The sequence below is a fragment of the Eschrichtius robustus genome, chromosome 8 (assembly GCF_028021215.1).
Source record: "Eschrichtius robustus isolate mEscRob2 chromosome 8, mEscRob2.pri, whole genome shotgun sequence".
Taxonomy (NCBI): domain Eukaryota; kingdom Metazoa; phylum Chordata; class Mammalia; order Artiodactyla; family Eschrichtiidae; genus Eschrichtius; species Eschrichtius robustus.
Genome location: NC_090831.1, coordinates 18000500 through 18018167, shown reverse-complemented (window position 1 = coordinate 18018167; position 17668 = coordinate 18000500). Strand labels below are relative to the sequence as shown.

Genomic DNA, 17668 nt, shown 5'->3' with positions numbered 1-17668 from the left:
GGAGGCACATATGTCTTGTGTTCACTCCTTTTGTGATGTTGACAGCCATGGAAGCTTAACGTTTACATCTATTAATTCATTTGGGGGTCATTCATTCTATTAACTCATTCGATCACTCTTTTTCAGCTCTTAGCAGAAATACGTCTATAGAGGGAAACTGCCCATCATAAACTATTTGGGTATCTGGATATATAGCTTATATAAGAAAAGCAGAATAAATGCTTGATTCTGCCTTTTTTATTAACCAGTTTTCAAAATAATGAATTGATTTTCTAGTATTCTCCAACTTAGACCAATACGTTTTATTATTTTTATCTCTTCTAGTTATCCCATTGCTGTATAAAAAAAAAAATCACTCGAGCTTTAAAAAAATGTTCTTTCTCTCAGTTTCCGTGGGTCAGGAATTCAGGAAGGACTTAGCTGTGTGCTCTCGGCTTAGGGTCTCAGATGGAGGCTGGAGCTGGACCAGTGGAGGGCTGGCACAACTGAGGATGGCTGGGCTTTCTCACTTTTCTGTATCTCAGGGCCTTTTCATGTGGTTCCTTTACATGCACTAGGTTGGACAACTCTCAATGTGTCAACCTTAAGGCAACCACACTGCCGACATGGTGGCCGAAGGCTTCCAGAGAGAGTATTTTAGTGAGTGAGATGAAAAGCTGCGTTGCCTTTTAAGACCTAGCCTTGGCAGTCACACACCATCACTTCCACAGTCCTCTCCCTCATGAGAGTGACGATTTGCCTTCTGGTCATGACTTATTTATGTATCGCATAATGATATTACCACAAGTGAGCAGCTGAAAACAACACGTGTCTATTAGCTCACAGATTTTGTGGGTTAGAAGTCTGGACATGGCATAGCCAGGTTCTCAGCTTCGTGGTCTCATGATACTGTAATCAAGGAACTGGTCAGGGTTTCAGTCTCATAGGAGTCTCAAGTGAGGAAGGATCCGCTTTCAAGCTCATGTGGCTGTTGGCAGCTGTCCATTTTCCTGGACCGACTGCTGAACTGAGGATTTCAGTTTCTTTTTTTTTTCCCAGTTAGGACAATTTTTAAAATCAAAGTTACTTATTCACATAGAGAAATTCTTTACACAAATTTTTTTGCATGTGAGTTATTCAATGAGCATCTTTTTTCCACGTAGATTCTGCAAAATCAGTTGTTAAGTAAACAATTGGTTAAATTAGGTCAAACAACAGAAATATAACAAGTTATTTTACAATTATAGGGTATACTTGTCATACAAATCATACAATTCTTTTGGGGAAAACAATTTGTTTTGAGAACCGAATTAGCTCCTTAAGCTGCAACGAGAGAAAGCCCGTGCAAAGCAACAAAGACCCAACACAGCCAAAAATAAAGATAAAATAAATTAAAAAAAAAAAAAAGGGGGCTTCCCTGGTGGCGCAGTGGTTGAGAATCTGCCTGCCAATGCAGGGGACACTGGTTCGAGCCCTGGTCTGGGAAGATCCCACATGCCGCGGAGCAACTAGGCCCGTGAGCCACAGCTACTGAGCCTGCGCGTCTGGAGCCTGTGCTCCGCAACAAGAGAGGCCACGATAGTGAGAGGCCCGCGCATTGCGATGAAGAGTGGCCCCCGCTTGCCGCAACTAGAGAAAGCCCTAGCACAGAAACGAAGACCCAACATAGCAATCAATCAATCAATCAATAAAAATAAATATTAAAAAAAAAAAAAAAGATGGGTTGCAGTTTTATGGAATGAAATCAGGCACATGTAATCAGGCCCATCTTTGTTACCTTTGCCATGTTCTATTAGGTGGAAGCAAGCCCAGTTCCCACCCACATTCAAGAGATGGGGATCACACAGGGCATTTTGGCTTTCTTTCAATTCCCAATATATGCCACGATCTGTCCTGTCTCAGGGCATTTGCATAAATTATTCCTCTTCCCCAGATGCCTTTTTCTTCTCCCCAAGTTTACCTAGTTAATTCCTACTCCTCCTGCAGATTTCAACTCTATCCTAGTTGCTCTATTTCTTGGGAGGGATTTGTGGAGATTTAAAACTATGCTGCCACTGTCAGCTTTCCCCAGAGCATTTCTTTTGCATAAAATTTTTAGATACCTTCTAACTTTGTTTTTTTCATCTATGTAGTTTCTCTCTCTGTCTCCCTTTGAAAGTTTTGTTATGTATGTTTTCCAATAAGATCATTCACTTCATAGAGATATTGGTCTTCAATAACCTCCAAAAGTTAAAACAAATCTCCTCCATCTCTACAGCTGTCTCCCTTCCTTATGTGGTTTATTTGGTGTTTCTCTCTTGTCATCACCACACTTGCCAAAGATCTATCTCATTGCTCTTTCAAGGAAATAACTTGTAATCTTACTGAACAAGTTGCATTGTCTACTTAATAAGTTTTATATTAGTTCTTTGTTAATTGCTTTTATTTTCTTTGAGTTATTCTGTTTTTCTTTTTCTAGTGTCTTGAGTCAATTTATTTTTAATCGTTCTTGATTTTTAATGTATTATTTAAGTTGATACATTATCCCCTGAGTATTACTTTGGGTATATTACTTAAGTTTTAGATAATTTTTTTCTCATTTTTAGTTTATTTAGAAGCAGTTTCTAATTTTAGTTTTAATTTCCTCTTTAAGAGTTTTTCAGAAACATTATAAGCGTTTTTGTCATCTTTTTAATTTCTAACTTTTTTCATTGATATCAGAGAATCAAGATTATGATTTCTGCTTTCAAGAATTTCTTGGAATTTGAGGTATTTCTCTTTGACTGGGTTTACCTTCAATTTTTGTAGCTATTTCATTGGTGTTTGAAAACAATGTGCATGCTTTCTTTTTTTTTGAGGGGAGTTAAAATATATTTTTGATCAAGTTTGTTAATTATATTATTCCAATTCTTTTTGTTCTTTCTTAAGTTCTGTTTACTTGATCTATCAACTTCTGCTATATATGAGTTTCCCACTGTGTTTGGGCATTTGTCAAATTCTTTTTGTATTAATATTTTTATTTTATACTTTCCAAGTTATGTCAGGTAAAAGTTTTGACTGTTCTGTTTTTGTAGCTAGTTCTTTTCATCAATATAAAATATTCCTCTTTTTCCAAATTCAAAATTTTTCATCTTGAAATTTACTGCATGTGAAATTAACATCACCATATTTGCTTCCTTCTTACTAGCATTTACCCTGGATATCTTTTTTTGAAAACTTTATTTCAAGTTGTTTGGGGTCATTTTGTTTTAGATACGGCTCTTATGAAAAGCATATGACTGGATTTTTTAAAAAATAATTTTTTTCTGTTTGTTGATGAAGGAAGTTAATTCATTCATATTATTGGATCCTGTCCTGACATTTTTTTTTTTACGTTTCCCATTCACTATTCTTTCTTGTGGATTTTTCTCTTCCCTCTGAAGATCAAGAGAAAATCCTAAAAGTTCCCAGAGGAAAAAAGAGAGGTTACTGACAAAAAAATATGAGGCAGAATATCAATGAATTTTCCATCATCAATACAAGATACTGAAAGACAACAGACAGTGTCTCTAGTTCTGAGGGGGAATTATTTTTACACCAAAGCTCTATAGTCAGTCAAATGTGACCACATTCAAATGTGAGAGAAAACAAAAAAGACATTTTGGAACATGTCACAAATTCTGCAGGACTTGGGAAATGCCACTGCTGCCCACGGCTCAGTATGGAGTAGGGAAAACCACCCTGAAAGGGAGGGTCTCCTCTGGTCCAGCTCTATTTACTGTGGTCTTTTTTATTCTTGCCCAGTTGTGTTCCTTGTATTTGTGGCTCCTGAGCTTGGGGCAGGGGTCAGCAAACTATGGCCCTCAGGCCAAAGTCACCCTGCCACCTGTTCTTATCAATAAAGTTTTATAGGAACACAGCCATGTTCACATATTCACATATCCATGACTGCTTTCACCCTGCAATGGCAGAATTGAGAAATTGTTACAGAGACTGCATGACTCACAAAACCTAAAATCAGGGCTGGGACTAAGGTGTGGTAAGAGAGGTGCTTTGGGTGCAATATTAAGGAGGTGCTCCTTTTTAAGGCTGACCTTGTACTTGCTTGACCCTGAGCATGAGCGTCTTAAATTTTGCTCACTTACCACTTCTCCAGCCTCACTCTATTCCCCACCCTGCCTAAAACATTTACTATGTGGCCCTTAACTGCAATTATACCCCTGGCTTAAGAGTATCTCTAAAATTGTTTGTATATCTGGAATAGTCTTCTCTTGTGCATGATATGGACCATGCTTTTCTACCTTGTACTCGCTCTGTCAATTTGATCATACATGCTTTTTATTTTGTGACTCATTATTTTTTTAAATATATTTTTTCTAGGTATTTGGGTAGTATAGGAGGGGGGTAGATCTATTTTACAGAGAACTCTAATGGCAATTCAGTTGAAACTACAGCATTTTAATATAAACTGCTATTCTTCTCTTGTTTCATTTTTTAAAGTTTTCTTATAGAATCTATTATTGGGAAGTTTATCTTTTCAGGTTAAAGCTGACAGCACTGCAGAGGACATGGCATGGAGTTATCTATCCTTTCCCAACTACCTTTTGGTCTGGTTCCTAAAAGGTTCATAAATATGTCACTAGAAATTTTATTCATATTGATTTTTTCCTCCTCTGAGTCCTTTTACATTTATTACATGAGGCATAGAATTAATATCTTTCTTTACCTCTTATTGCCTGCCTTGCACAGTAAAACACCATTACTGACTTAGTTATTCAGCCTCTACTTTGTGCCAACTGCTGTGCTAGGTGCTGGAGCTACAATGGTGATGGAAAAACTGATGCTGTTTCTGATTTCATGGAGTTTACAGTTTGGTTGGGAAGACAGAGACTGATCAAATATTGAATTGAATATTGAACCAGGGTAAGTGGTGTGAAAGAAAAAAGACAGGAGGCCATAATAATGTCTAAAAGATGGTTCTGACCCAGGCTGGTAGTTCTGAGCATGCTTCCCTGAGAAAGTGGTATTTGAATTGAAATCTGCAGGAGGAGTAGGAATTAACTAGGTCAAGTTGGGGAGAAAGAACACTATGTAAATGCCTTGAGGCAGGACTGAGGATGGTACATTCTGGGAACCGGAGGAAGGCCAAAGTGACCAGGGGTCTGATAGTCACACCCATGAGGGAGAGTAATGAAAAATGAGACTGGAAATGAGGGGCAGGGGTCACATTATATATGTGAGAATTTTGGTCTTAATCTTTAGAGTAACTGGAACCTTTTAAGCAACTGGAATCTTTTAAATATGACATGATCATATTTAGGTTAAATTAAACAATCAGTTTGCCAACAGAATAGAAAATTGGATGGAGGATATGAGGTGACCAGTTAAGAGGCTGTTATAGTGGTCCAGGTGAGAGCTGGGGGTAGATTGGACTATGGTGGTAGGAGAGATTAAAGGAATTTGATTGATTCAAGGATATTCAGGGGATTTCCCTGGCAGTCCAGTGGTTAGGACTCTGCACTTCCATCGTAGGGGGCACAAGTTTGATTCTTGGTTGGGGAACTAAGATCTCGCAAGCTGCACAGCCAAAAAAAAAAAAAAGGGATATTCAGAAGGCAACATGAACAACTCTTTGTGATAATTTGAATATAGGGGATGACTAAGTGGTGGGTGGCAAGGACAATTCCCAAGCTTCTGGCTTGCTCAGTTGAATGGATTTTGGTGACATTTACTAAAATAAAAAACACGATCATAGATGAACTAAGTTGTGGGGATATAGCACGTGCTCAATTTGGAACTCTCTGGGCTTCCTGGATCTGGGTTGTCTATTTCCTTCCCCAGGTTAAGGAAGTTTTCCGTTGTTATTTCTTCGTAATGTTTTCCTCCCCCTTCTCTCTCTCTTTTCCTTCTGGGACTCCTGTAATGTGAATTTTAGTCCACTTGTTGATGTCCCATAAGTCCCTTAAGCTATTTTCACTTTGCTTCATTCCTTTTTCTTTCTGCTGCTCTGACTGGGTGAGGTCCTCTGCCCTGTCTTCGGGTTCACTGACCCTTTCTTCACTTCATGTAGTCTGTTGTTGAATGCCTCTAGTATTTTTTTGAATTCAGTTATTGTGTTTCTTTAGCTCTGTGACTTCTGTTTGATATTTTATTTTCTGTCTGTTTGTTGAAGTTCTTACTGTGTTCATCCATTCTTCTCATGAGTTCAGAAAGCTTCTTTAGGATCATTACTTGAACTCTTTATCAGGCAAATTATTTATCTTCATTTCATTAAGGTCTATTTTCTGAGGTTTTATCTTGTTCTTTCATTTGGAACATTTTCCTCTGTTTCTTCATTTTGCATGACCCTCTGTGTTGGTTTCTGTGCATTAGGTGGAGTAGCCACCTCTCCCAGTCTTGAAGAGTTGGCCTTGTGTAGGAGATGAACCTTATCATTCAATCCTGCCCTAGTTCTTGGTTGTCTTTCAAACTTTTGTGATTGTTTAAGCAGCCTATTTTATTTTCAATAACTCTCAGTAGTTGAGGTTGGACCAAGAGCAGTTGGTGTCCCAAAGGGGATGATCTCAGTCAGTACCTAGATTCAGGTTATTGGAAGCCAGACACTCAAGCAGCTTTTATGGAATGCACATATATGTAGTCTTATGGGCCTGCCAGCACAATCCCCACTGGTCATCAGAGCCAGGTGATCTGGAGGTGTGCCCTGGGCAGCAGTCACGAAAATCGGGGCTCTAGACAAGTGTATAAGCTCCTTCCGGGAGATACTGGTGAGCTGTAGTTAGACAGAGGGAGAGCAGAAAGTTGATGTCTCCCAGCCTATGTTCCCTGAGGGCAGCTCTGTAGCCCCTAGATGTGTGCAAAACCTTAAGCCTCCCCCTAAGGCCAAAGCTCTAGGATGAGCAAAGAAAGCCCCACCCCCAGCCTCTACAGCCAGGTTGTCAAGGAGTGTCCCTGGGTGGCAGACACAAAGCTGGGTCACCAGATGTAAAGACCAGGGCACCAGATGCTTGTAGAAGCTCCCCTCTGGGAGATACTAGGGCTGTGGAGTGTGGGAGAGGGAAAGCAGGAAGATGGCTCCCACTGGCTGAAGTGAAGCAGAGGGTGAGTGCAAAGATGGCACCTGCCAAAAAAAGAAAGGAAAAAGAAAAGAAACAAAGAAAAGAAAAAATAGAAAAAAAAAAGAAGAAAAGAAAAGGAATAAAAAAAAAAAAGAAGATGGTTCCTGCCAGGTTTAGCAAGGCAGAGGGAGAGCAGGAAGATGGTGCCCACAAGCTTCCATCCCCAGACAGTATCGCAGCAGGCCCCTTTTCCTCAGACCAACACTTTAAAATTAGCAAATGAGCCTCTTTCACATAAAGCCTGGGCGCTTTTCACAGGGCTGCTTCTGCACTGGGCCCTGGGGTGGGTGGGTCTGTGTGGGAGCCCATTAGGAGCTGTATCGCAGTTCACCAGAGTCTCAAGGGTCTTGTGGGCATGAGCCCCACTGATCTTCATAGCCAAATGTTTTTGCGGCCTCATATCTCAGGTGCTGGTCTTAAAAGTTAGGGTGCCTGATGTGGGGTTTAAACCCTTCACTTCTCAAGGAGAAGCTCTGTGTTTTGAGTTCCCTTCTGATTGTGGGTCACCGTGCCGGGAGGTGGGGTTTACGGTGAGACTGTGTCTCGACCTCTCCTACCCACTTCGATGCGATTTCCCTCGTTTGCCCAATGTGAAGGAGTTGCTCTGCCAGTTCCCCCCCACCCCGCCTCCAGAGGAAACTGTTTCATATATAGCTGTAGATTCAGTGTGTCAATGGCAAGAGGTGAGTTCAGTATCTTCTTACAACACCATCTTGAACCAGACTTCCATATGTTTAATTTGGGGTGTTTGAGGGAGAAGTGCCTCTGAGACATGCCAACAAATATTTCAAATAGCTATCTTGGTCCCGAGCTCAAAGGAAAGGTCCAAGATAGGTGCACATTTAAGATATATGGTATTTAAGCTGTGGGTGTGTTTGCAATTGCCTAAGGAGGTAGACTAGAGAGCCTACAACTGAACCTTGAGGAACTTACAGGCAGCGTAAAAGAGGATGAACCAAAAAAGAGGCTGAAGAAGTAGCAGCCACAAATGAAGGAGGAAAACCGGACGAGCATGGTATCATGGAAGCCAAAGGATAAGAGTGTTTAAAGAAGGGGTTGGTCATCAGTGTGGCTACTGAATGAAGATGAGGACCAAAATATAGATCGAATCTGGTGACAAGAAAATTATTAGTGTTAGTGATCTTTATTAAAATAGTTTCATATTTTGGTAAGAGAAGAATCCAGATGGAAATATGTTGAGAAATTGGTGGGAAGTAAGGAAACGATGTCAGCAAATGTAAATGATCTCCTCGTTGAGTTTAGTGGTGAAGGGGAATCTCCAAAAAGGGAAGTGAATTTAAAATAGTTTATTTTTCCTTTCTTCTCTTCTTTTTGCTTTTCTTTTCTTTTTCTTTTCCTGCTTTTATTTTTTATTTTTAGTGTGAGAAAATGGACAGAAGAGAGAGAAGGATGCAGAAGTTAAAGATTCTGGAGAGGATAGAAATAATAAAAAACATAAGGTCCCTAAAACAGATGGGAGAGTGTGGGATCCAGACCATGGTGAACCTTGGAGGCCTTGAAATGTCTTTGACCTCTCTGTCTCATGTCTTCTCAATGCTTAGGACCATTATGTCTTTGGTTTTTGTGGACAGTTTTTGGCTCAGTGAATAATAATGAAACAGAGCAGGACCATTTAGGTCATTTGCTCTTGACATCATTATTCTAACATTACGTACACAGCCTTTTTCTTTTTAAAGTACATTTGTGGCATGTGCTTTTTAGGGGATGAGGTCCTTCATATCAAGGACTCTTTGCCAAGATTGTTTTACATCTCCCCTAGCTCCCTTTGTGGGCTTCAGTGTTTTGCCTAAAGCCTGATTGAAATCACAGATAAGTGGGGAAGACGAGGTACAGGCAGTTCTCACTTTTCATCATTGGTGCTGGTTCCCCTGGCACTCCCCATACTTCATGTCACTCTGCTATCCTGCAGGTAGTGGTTTTTGCATAGGTCCAAATGGTGAAACCAACAGCATGTTAGCAGTTGGAATAATACACATGACAGTCAAGAGTTTATCTTATCTCAAGGTGATTAAAGACTTGGTTTTCATATTACATTACATCTAAAGATGATCTAACCTGTAGCTGAAGGTTGGTATTCTCTCAGTTAGCAGCCAGCAAGAAATATAAAAGCCCATTCCACATTAACCAGATAAGCCATTCTAGAATTAAGTAGATAGAAATAAATGCAAAAATAAACAAATGGGACCTAATCAAACTTACAAGCTTTTGCATAGCAAAGGAAATCATAAAAGAAATGAACAGACAACCTTCAGAATGGGAGGAAATATTTGCAAATGATGCGACAGACAAGAGGTTCATCTCCAAAATATACAAACAGCTCATACAACTCAACAACAAAAAAACAACCCAACCGAAAAATGGGCAGAAGACCTTAATAGACATTTCTCCAAAGAAGACATACATATGGCCAGTAGGCACATGAAAAGATGCTCAACATCACTCATTATTAGAGAAATGCAAATCATAACTACAATGAGGTACCGCCTCACGCCAGTCAGAATGGCCATCATTAAAAAGTCTACAAATAACAAATGCTGGAGAGGGTGTGGAGAAAAGGGACCCCTCCTACACTGTTGGTGGGAATGTAAGTTGGTGCAGCCACTATGGAAAACACTGTGGAGATTCCTCAGAAAACTAAAAATAGAATTACCATAAGATCCAGCAATCCCACTCTTGGGCATATACCTGGACAAAACCCTAATTCAAAAAGATACATGCACCCCTATATTCAAAGCGGCACTATTCACAATAGCCAAAACATGGAGATAACCTAAATGTCCATTGATGGATGAATGGATACAGAAGATGTGCTACATATGTACAATAGAATACCACTCAGCCATAAAAAAGAATGAAATAATGCCATTTGCAGCGACATGGATGCAACTAGAGATTATCATACTAAGTGAAATAAGTCAGAAAGAGAAAGACAAATACCATATATCACTTATATGTGGAATCTAAAACATGGCACAAATGAACTTATCTACAAAACAGAAACAGACTCACAGACATAGAGAATAAACTTGTGGTTGCCAAGGGGGAGGAGGGTGAGGGAGGAAAGGACTTGGAGTTTGGGATTAGCAGATGCAAACTACTACATATGGGATGGATAAACAAGGTCCTACTGAATAGCACAGGGAACTATATTCAATATCCTGTGATAAACCATAATGGAAAAGAATATAAAAAAAAGAATGTCTATATGTGTATAACTGGTCACTTTGTTGTACAGCAGAGACTGGCACAACATTGTAAATCAACTATACTTCAATAAAAAAATAAAATAAATTAGAATTAAGTAAAAACAAAACCTAGCACTTTAAAAAACAGATGTCACTCATATCTTCTTTTGCATGTCACTAAGTGATATTATTCATCTAATCAAGGGTGAAAAACTAGGAAAAAGTGTGGGATAAAAGAAAAGATAAACTAACCCAGTAATACAATTACTTACACTTCTTATAATCATTTTTTACAAATAAGTCTCAGAACAACAATTCTTCAGCAGGCCTAGAAATCAATAATCCAAATTAAAAGGGAGAGTCAGTGTTCTTTAAGAAGAATAAAAATGGAATGACTTCCATGTAATAGTTAGCATGAGTAAGAAGCTGGAATACATTCATAACATAGAGAAGAAGGGAGGTACTGCTTCTCTACAAGAAAAATTAAAAGCAATCAGAAATAATAGAAAAACAAAAACCTATAAAAGAAAGTCAGAGTTCAATATGCCCTTTAAAATGTGTAAAGCTTTTCGAAAATTGGTGGAAAGGAAGAAGAAAGAAGAATCCATTTGACCTTGACTCCAGAACATTCTTCTTTGAGTGGCATAGGGGTTATTACGACGGCACTATAAGGAAGAAATGCACTCTTGGTTGTGACTGTGTTTCTTCTCTACAAAAGGTCATGGCTCCTGAAGGGCAGCTCATCCCTGGAAATTCTGGTAACTACTCCTTCCCTTGTCGCTTCTGACTTACAGATTGCCAACCGTGGGGAATCACCATCCTTTATTGGTTTCCCTTAACCCTGCCCACAGTTTTGTAGAAGGTCCCTTCATTAAACTCTCTTCAATCACCTCTTTTGAGAGTATCTGCTAGTATCCTAACATCAAGAGAAAGAGAGTGAGGCAATACTTTGAATTCCATTTACGTTCCACCCAGGGATGATTGTAGGCCCACGACGTAAGTGTGAGATGAAAGGAGAGACATGAATCTCCCCTTCCCTCTGTCAGTTTCAGTCCCACGTCCATAAATAAGCCTCTCATACTGTGCTCATCTTGTGACAAGTATGAGTCTAGTGTTTGATTGTTCATTTGTTTGTTTGTTAGGTCCAAACGGCTCCTAAACACAACATACCTTGGGCTTAAGGGAATCAACAGAAATCAATTCCCATACCCACTGTTAACTCACGTAGAACGACTGTACGAGTTACTAAAAAGCTCCTGTCCTGCATCTTGGTGAAAACATCAGGCTAGATCTATTCCCACTCACCCCTCTGGGGACCTTCTGTGGGCAAGGCACAGCCTCCACCCCCACGTGCAGTGGCCCTTCCTGTCCGTATGTCAATGGAAAGACTGGTTATGTTGGACTTACTGAGAAACCTTTCAGTCTGGAGCTCTATATGCTGATAAAACAAAATACTAAAGTTTAAATAGCCTCCAAACCACAGCATAACCTTCCAAATCAATCTGGCTTCCCATGTTGGGTCACGAGAAGGGACTTGTCAGATGTTTCCACGTGATACCAACACATCTCAACAAAAGCCCAAATCCAGGCATAAAGCTCATCGACTAATGGTTAAATTTTCTGTTTTTCAGGAAAACACCTCTCCTGATGTTCAGGTCAGCTCAGTTGTAAAGAGCACTGCCTCTCCTCCATCCCCCTTCAGGTCCACTTCCATTTTGGCTTCCTTTCCCTCACTTGCCCAGTGCCAAAGCCCTTCCATGTCTGCTTCACTCAGCTGCCCGGAGGCAACCACACTGTTTGTCCTCACCTTGATTCCAAATGCTCAAGTAAATTGTGATTCAGTTGTGAAATAGACAACATGGACTTCGAATCTCCCCATTCTGGGTTCTTTTCTCCTTCCTCGGTGCCCGCTTCTTCCATCTCAAGGTTCCAAGATCTTTTTGTTTGGAAGCAAAACCACTCACTCAAAAGGTTTTTTTTTTCCAATTATGTATATTTGATCTGAATCTCCGTTCTAATAATGACAAATCTTTGCATTAGCATAGGGCTTGCTTTGCAGTACTTTGATATGGTCATGGTGCTATTGTAAGATTACCATTTTTGACCTGGTGTCAGTGTGGCCAGGCTCCCCTGCTGGTTATTGATATAGCACAATCACCCTTCTCAACTTAGAGCAGTGAAAAGGCCCGTTTCTAGCCAGCACCAACCAGGTGCTTGTCATTAAGTACACTGATTGATCACTGTGTGGGGGTACTTCATATGTGCTGTTCCATTTAATGTTCACAGCCACTTTGGTATTTTTATTATCCCCACTTTAAAATAAGAGACTAAGCCCGTTTCTTCTTCCTAATGCTACTAAGTGTCTATTTCCTTCCTTTTCTTTTGAATATAGGCTTTGTGTTTTTTTAGGACAAGGATTGTTCCAAAAAATAATAATAATAACAATAATGGCTATTTATTGAGCATTTACTATGTACAAGGCATTGTAACGAATGTTCTATAAAAATTGCTTAATTTACTCCTTTGAGGTGGGATTACCTTAGAACAGAGAGATGAGATATTTTGTCCTGAATTACACATCTAGCAAGTGATAGAGTAGGGTTTGGACCTGGAACCATCTCACTCCAGCTCCTCAGTACCACAATCTCCCTAGTTTCTAGGTGAACCAATCAATACAGTGATGAATAATTTCACTGAAACGTCAATAAAAAATAAAATGATGTTGTAAAAAACAAAACGTGTTACGAAAATCACTTCCTGTTGGCTAACTGCATAACAGAACATCTGTGGAACTGCAAAAGAAAAATTTTAAGTATTGCAAATAGTACCTAATAAGAAAATTGGAAACACAGCACTCATGATTTTATCTGAGTTGAAAGTACACACAAAAATTCAGCAATGCCTTTGGTCTGGCTGTATTCCTTAACTGATCTGTCGCTTCCCTCAGGGAAATATTAACAAAGTCTCCTACAGCATCTCCTTAAAAAGTGGCTTACCCGGTAGATTCTTGAAATTCTATGTAAGAGCACTGGAGGCTAATTAATTGGTTGCTTGCCTTATTTCACTCTTATTCTCCCTGCCAGATACAACTCTGATGTTTATAAATCTAACTTTATACAGTCTCCGTCAAAGACAGGCTGGCCTCATATACTTGGAAAATAAGATGTCTTAAATTGAATGGGTCTCTCATGCTGAACATTTTATGCTATTCTTTCATTTTTTTCTTTCTCCAAAGTTTATTTTCTCTTCTTAAAAAAGTTCCTTAAATTTGCTACTTATTCTTTTTTGCTTCTTCTCAAATCCTTGTTCACTTCCTCAAAAATAAAATTAGAGCCATTCCCCAAGGGTTCTTCCCTGGTTCTGTGTCTGTAATTCCATTTTAAATCAGCGGTCTCTTGCATAAATTCCCATATCCTGACTGACTCCCTAGGACAAGCTCTTTGCTCACTCTTTTCTCTCTGCTCTACCATTCTTCTTATTTTGCATGTCATCAATTTTTTTCTGATATATGTTTCTTTATCTTTTTCAAACTTTTTGCTCCACTCTTATGGTCCTTTCATTGCTTCTGCCCTTTTGGTTGGCAGGACTGAGTAGCCCAACTACCATATGACCCAGCAATTCCACTCCTAGGTATATATCTGAAAAAACCCAAGAATTGATTTAAAAAGATTACCTGCACCCCAATGTTCAGCATCACTTACAATTGTCAAGACATGGAAGCAACCTAAGTGTCCATCAATGGATGAATGGATAAAGATGCGGTGTATATATGTGTATATATATATATATATATATATATATATATATATATACACACACACACACACACACACACACACACACACACACACACACAATGGAATACTACTCAGCCATAAAAAAGAATCAAATTTTGCCATGTGCAGCAACATTGATGGACTTGGAGGGCATTGTACTAAGTGAGATAAGTCAGACAGAGAAAGACAAATACTGTATGATATCACTTATATGTAAAATCTAAAAATACAACAAACTAGTGAATAAAACATAAAAGAAGCAGACTCACAGATACAGAGGACAAACTAGCGGTTACTAATGGGAAGAAAAGGGGAGGAGCTATATAGGGGTGGGGGAGTGGGAGGTACAAACTATTGGGTATATAAGATAGGCTACAAGGATGTATTGTACAACATGGGGAATATAGCCAATATTTTGTAATAACTGTAAATGGAGTGTAACCTTTAAAAGTTGTATAGGGACTTCCCTGGCAGTCCAATGGTTAAGACTTTGCCTTCCAATGCAGGGATTGTGGGTTTGATCCCTGGTCAGGCAGCTAAGATCCCACATGTCTCGTGGCCAAAAAACCAAAACATAAATAAAGCAGTAAGAAGCAATGAAAAAAAAAAATGAAAAAAAGAAACCAAAAAAAAAAAAACCAAAACATAAAACAGAAGCAATACTGTAACAAATTCAATAGACTTTTAAAAAATCAAAAAAATTAATAAAAAATAAAAGTTGTATAAAAATAAAGAAATAAAGAAGCTCTTAAAAAAAGACTGAGTAGCCCATTTCTAATTCTCGTTTTCTGTATGGTCTGAATTAAACGAAGTATTGATTTTAAGCCCAGTCCCCTTTTCCTCTCTCTTCTTCCCCCAGGGATGGAGGATTGGCTCCTGTTGGCTTATGAAACTTTTGTTTCTTTCTGCATGACTGTAGAACAGTGGTTATCAGATTGACCTGTGAAATTTTCCCAGATAAATATTTCTCACCTTCCTATTTCTTCTACCCTTATCCTGATATTCCGGGAGTGGGGTAGCACGGGAGATACTGAGCATACACAGGTGTTTTGACAATGCTTTAAATGTGGTTTTCCTGCAGTGAACTTCTACTCTTCAGCCATGCCACTAATTGAGATCCTCCACTCTAGAAGCTTCCATTTCCTGAGTCAGAAATAGACACATTTGTTTAAGGCGGTAGGTATCCTGTCAGTTGATGAATGGGCCATCAGTTTAGTGAGCAATAAGTGGAGCGCTTCTGGAGGGAAGATGTTAGTGACATGGGAAGGATGAAAATCTTTTTCATCTGTTATAATCACTTGCTTAATGCAAGGGTTAAGGTTGAGCAGATATTCATTTTATTCTAATTAAGAGTAGTTTCACATGTTGCAAGAAACTTATTTCTTGATGGAAGAATGGAAGACCTTAAAAAAATTGCTGTTTTGAGTTCATATCAGACCAAGTCTCCGGTTCATATACAGTGTCTGCCCCAAATTCTTCAAGAATTGGAAGTCTTACTGAGTCCAAAGAAAAATACTGAAACAACTAATCTTCAAGCAATGTCTAGAGATTTTCTTCTGGTTTGGCTGACTTAGACTCAAAGCCTTGGATAGAAGTAAAAAGAGGGACGCTGTGCATCTCCAATGAAACTGAAGGAGTCAATGTCTGTGCCTGATGAGGTATTAAATCAACTGCATCCTCCAGAAGAACAAGACTTGATTTTTTTTTTATTTGATGAAGACATGCAACAAATAGGAGGATGAAAAAACACATTTACTGATTGGTCTGATAATGATTCAGACTGTGAAATTGATGACTAAGATCCAAACAAGATTTTGATTATAAATGAGACGCCACTTTACCTGAGAAAACATCCTGGATGAGATCAAACAGGCGACCACAAATCTAGGGCAAAAATTACATCTGAACTTGCTTATGTTATCAATGGTGTTCTCTATTATAATGAACAGGATTTATGCATGGAAATAGATGGAAACAAACATAAAGACAGTCATAAAGAAATTGACAAGATGATCTAAAGTTCATATAGAAATTCAAGGGACCCAGAATAGCCAAAATAATCTTGGAAAAGAAGAACAAATTTGAAGGATTACACTTCCAATTTGTAAAACTTACCACAAAGCTATAGTAATCAAGACAGTGTGGTATTGGCATAAGGATAGACATTTAGATCAATGGAATAGAACTGAGAGTCCAGAAATAAACCATGCAGTAAGCTGATTTTTGAAAAGGGTGCCAAGACCATTCAATGGGAAAGGAATAGTCTTTTCAACAAATGATGACAGGACATCCAGATGGCCATGTGCGAAAGAATGAAATTGAACCATTACCTCATACCATACGCAAAAAATTAACTCAAAATGGATGAAACACTGTGATATTATGTTTTATAGTAAGAAATATATACTAGTCTTCACCCTGTTTCTGGTGCAGAGCTCCTAAAACCCTTAGAATTTCCAAAGTGATGAGAACAGTAAAGGTATCTTTTGTTATGCTACTGAAGTGACTTTTTGACCTAAGGATGGGGCCTGTTTGCTGATCAACCATGTGATTAGAGGGCTGAAACTTTTAGTCTCACCCCCTGACCTCTGGGAGGGGCAAGAACCTTGATGTTGAATCAATCACCAATTGTCAATGATTTAATCAATCACAACTATGTAATGAAACCTCTGTTAAAACCCAGAAAGTACAGGGTTTGGAGAGCTCCCTGGTTGGTGAACACGTGGAGGTGCCAGGAGGGTGGTGCGCTTGGAGAGCACATGGGAGCTCCAAGCCTCTTCCCACGTAACCTTGTCTTACACATCTTTTCCATCTGGGTGTTCCTGAGTTACATATTTTTATAATAAACCAGTGATCTAGTAAGTTAGAATGTTTCTCAGAGTTCTGTGAGCCCCTCTAGCAAATTAATCGAACTTGAGGAGGAGGAGGTTGCAGGAACCTCTGATTTATAGCCAGCCAATCAGAAATACAAGAAATAACCTGGGCTTACAACTGGCATCTGAAGTGGATGGGTGGGGCAATTTTAGAGAATTGAGCCCTCAACCTGTGGAATATGATGCTATCTCTGGGTAGATAATATCAGAATTGAGGTGAACTCTTGGGCACCCTGCTGGTGTCTGATAATTGTTTGCTGGTGTGTAGGGACCTACCCCCTGCCACCCACATTGGATTTGGGTCCAGGAACCCATTTTAAACACTTAAATGTAAGAGCCTAGAACTATAAAATTCTTAGAAGAAAACACAGGCATAAATCTTTGTGAACCTGGGTTAGGCAACTGTTCCTTATATGACAACAAAAGCACAAGAAAAAATACAAAAGAAAAAATAGTATATTGGAGTTCATCAAAGATTAAAACTTTTGTATTTTAAAGGACACCATCAAGCAAGTGAAAAGCTGACTCACAGAATGGGAGAAAGTATTTGTAAATCATACATCTGATAAGGGACTTGTACCTAGAATACATAAAGAACACTTACAAGTCAATAATAAAAAGACAAATACTGCAACCCCATTAAAAAATGGGCAAAGAATAAAAAGATAGTTTTCAAAAGAAGATAGACAAATGATCAATAGCACATGAAAAGATACTTGACATCATCAGCCACCAGGAAAATGCAAATAAAAACCACAAGG

General features: G+C 39.0%; 1 pseudogene; it reads left to right on the top strand.

Moving 5' to 3' along the window:
- Nucleotides 1-605: 605 nt before the first annotated feature.
- On the top strand, nt 606-16052 carry LOC137768295 (la-related protein 1B pseudogene; annotated as a pseudogene).
- The last annotated feature ends 1616 nt before the right edge of the window (nt 16053-17668 follow it).